Raw genomic sequence first — 4,152 nt, 5'->3', positions numbered from 1 at the left:
CCGGAGTGCCGACCTGGTGCTCAACAAAAACAGTTCGACGGAACAAATGCTACAATACAAAGGTTCCCATGCAATCCGAGTTTACTACCAGGCCCACTAATACCATACATTAGTTATAATAATATTATAATGATATTACTGTCATAATACTTGTAGTAATATTGAATAGACAGTCCTTTGATTAAGTGGTGCTCTGTGTGTGCTTACTTGGATGTATAATTGTTTTATAAATTGAGTGAAAAAATGGCAATAATCTCATAGTTTTAGAATGATGAAATTACCAATTGTAAAATGTATGGACAAATAGGCTACAGTTTACAAACTGATCGTAATAAAATATATGGATCAATACAGTTTTGCGCTGAACATAGTATTTATAGTTTATGAACTGCCTAGGGTAAGTTGTATGAATAAAGCTAGTGAGCAAACTATATAGAAAAATACAGTTTTTGAAAGTATTTAAATATAATACTTTTATTAATTAATGACAAAAGACAACTATACAACACTTATATAATATACAATATATATTAAACAATATACAATAGGCTACTTACAAACAGTACATGTTACTGTACACATGCATGTTTGCTGTGGACATGGGGCATAAACACATCTTATAAACCTCAAATGGTAACATTCATGCAAATAGTTTATGAATTGCCAGTTGTACGCTGCATTGATAAATACAGTTTATGAACTGTCAGTAGTATCTGCATTGATAAACACAGTTTATGAACTGTCAGTAGTATCTGCATTGATAAATACAGTTTATGAACTGTCAGTAGTATCTGCATTGATAAACACAGTTTATGAACTGTCAGTAGTATCTGCATTGATAAATACAGTATATGAATTGTCAGTAGTATCTGCATTGATAAATACAGTATATGAACTGTCAGTAGTATCTGCATTGATAAATACAGTATATGAACTGTCAGTAGTATCTGCATTGATAAATACAGTTTATGAATTGTCAGTAGTATCTGCATTGATAAACACAGTTTATGAACTGTCAGTAGTATCTGCATTGATAAATACAGTTTATGAATTGTCAGTAGTATCTGCATTGATAAATACAGTATATGAACTGTCAGTAGTATCTGCATTGATAAATACAGTTTATGAATTGTCAGTAGTATCTGCATTGATAAATACAGTTTATGAACTGTCAGTAGTATCTGCATTGATAAATACAGTATATGAACTGTCAGTAGTATCTGCATTGATAAATACAGTATATGAACTGTCAGTAGTATCTGCATTGATAAATACAGTATATGAACTGTCAGTAGTATCTGCATTGATAAATACAGTTTATGAATTGTCAGTAGTATCTGCATTGATAAACACAGTTTATGAACTGTCAGTAGTATCTGCATTGATAAATACAGTTTATGAATTGTCAGTAGTATCTGCATTGATAAATACAGTATATGAACTGTCAGTAGTATCTGCATTGATAAATACAGTTTATGAATTGTCAGTAGTATCTGCATTGATAAATACAGTTTATGAACTGTCAGTAGTATCTGCATTGATAAATACAGTTTATGAATTGTCAGTAGTATCTGCATTGATAAATACAGTATATGAACTGTCAGTAGTATCTGCATTGATAAATACAGTATATGAACTGTCAGTAGTATCTGCATTGATAAATACAGTTTATGAATTGTCAGTAGTATCTGCATTGATAAATACAGTATATGAACTGTCAGTAGTATCTGCATTGATAAATACAGTTTATGAACTGTCAGCAGTATCTGCATTGATAAATACAGTTTATGAACTGTCAGTAGTATCTGCATTGATAAATACAGTATATGAACTGTCAGTAGTATCTACATTGATAAATACAGTATATGAACTGTCAGTAGTATCTGCATTGATAAATACAGTATATGAACTGTCAGTAGTATCTGCATTGATAAATACAGTTTATGAATTGTCAGTAGTATCTGCATTGATAAAAACAGTTTATGAACTGTCAGTAGTATCTGCATTGATAAATACAGTTTATGAACTGTCAGTAGTATCTGCATTGATAAATACAGTTTATGAACTGTCAGTAGTATCTGCATTGATAAATACAGTTTATGAACTGTCAGTAGTATCTGCATTGATAAATACAGTTTATGAACTGTCAGTAGTATCTGCATTGATAAACACAGTTTATGAACTGTCAGTAGTATCTGCATTGATAAATACAGTTTATGAATTGTCAGTAGTATCTGCATTGATAAATACAGTTTATGAACTGTCAGTAGTATCTGCATTGATAAATACAGTTTATGAACTGTCAGTAGTATCTGCATTGATAAATACAGTTTATGAATTGTCAGTGTCTGCATTGATAAATACAGTTTATGAATTGTCAGTAGTATCTGCATTGATAAATACAGTTTATGAACTGTCAGTAGTATCTGCATTGATAAATACAGTATATGAACTGTCAGTAGTATCTGCATTGATAAATACAGTTTATGAACTGTCAGTAGTATCTGCATTGATAAATACAGTTTATGAATTGTCAGTATCTGCATTGATAAATACAGTTTATGAATTGTCAGTAGTATCTGCATTGATAAATACAGTTTATGAATTGTCAGTAGTATCTGCATTGATAAATACAGTTTATGAACTGTCAGTAGTATCTGCATTGATAAATACAGTTTATGAACTGTCAGTAGTATCTGCATTGATAAATACAGTTTATGAATTGTCAGTAGTATCTGCATTGATAAATACAGTTTATGAATTGTCAGTAGTATCTGCATTGATAAATACAGTTTATGAATTGTCAGTAGTATCTGCATTGATAAATACAGTTTATGAACTGTCAGTAGTATCTGCATTGATAAACACAGTTTATGAACTGTCAGTAGTATCTGCATTGATAAACACAGTTTATGAATTGTCAGTAGTATCTGCATTGATAAATACAGTTTATGAACTGTCAGTAGTATCTGCATTGATAAATACAGTTTATGAATTGTCAGTATCTGCATTGATAAATACAGTTTATGAATTGTCAGTAGTATCTGCATTGATAAATACAGTTTATGAATTGTCAGTAGTATCTGCATTGATAAATACAGTTTATGAACTGTCAGTAGTATCTGCATTGATAAATGCAGTTTATGAATTGTCAGTAGTATCTGCATTGATAAATACAGTTTATGAATTGTCAGTATCTGCATTGATAAATACAGTTTATGAATTGTCAGTAGTATCTGCATTGATAAATACAGTTTATGAACTGTCAGTAGTATCTGCATTGATAAATACAGTTTATGAACTGTCAGTAGTATCTGCATTGATAAATACAGTTTATGAACTGTCAGTAGTATCTGCATTGATAAACACAGTTTATGAACTGTCAGTAGTATCTGCATTGATAAACACAGTTTATGAATTGTCAGTAGTATCTGCATTGATAAATACAGTTTATGAACTGTCAGTAGTATCTGCATTGATAAATACAGTTTATGAATTGTCAGTAGTATCTGCATTGATAAATACAGTTTATGAACTGTCAGTAGTATCTGCATTGATAAATACAGTTTATGAACTGTCAGTAGTATCTGCATTTTACGGCTGTTGTTCATGATATTGCGTCACTTCCTGTATGGATCAGGTGGTGGTCGGACTTTCTCACTCACAGCATGCTGCTATTCAGTTTTGCATACATTACAGGTCATTTAGCAGACGCTCTTATCCAGAGCGACTAACAGTGAACTGACTACAGGGTTAAGTGCCTTGCTCAGGGGCACAATGGTGGCAGCCTCTGGTATTGAACTCACAACCTTCTGGTGTTCTGTTTGGAAGGCGCACCACTAGACCACTAGGCCATCACCACCAAATAACATTATGAGCTGTTATAACTGGACATGTTATGACTAGCAGGTCTGTTATGCTGCTACAGTGGAGAGCTGTCAACATATCATTAGGGGAAGCCAGTCAGATATCAAAATGTTTACACTGTCAGCCAATATCTAACAGCAGCAAGCAATTCTAACCCCTCACAATCACAATATTAAGAAAAGGTTGGGTCAGAAAACTTGCAATTGAATATCTTCCCCTGATCCTTTAGCACTAATTAAGCCCTGTAGTGTACTGCTGATAATAGAAGTAAAACAGTAAATTCAC

Source organism: Cottoperca gobio, chromosome 1 (assembly GCF_900634415.1).
Source record: "Cottoperca gobio chromosome 1, fCotGob3.1, whole genome shotgun sequence".
Lineage (NCBI taxonomy): Eukaryota > Metazoa > Chordata > Actinopteri > Perciformes > Bovichtidae > Cottoperca > Cottoperca gobio.
The sequence above is the reverse complement of the archived record's forward strand: the minus strand, read 5'-3'. Positions refer to the sequence as shown.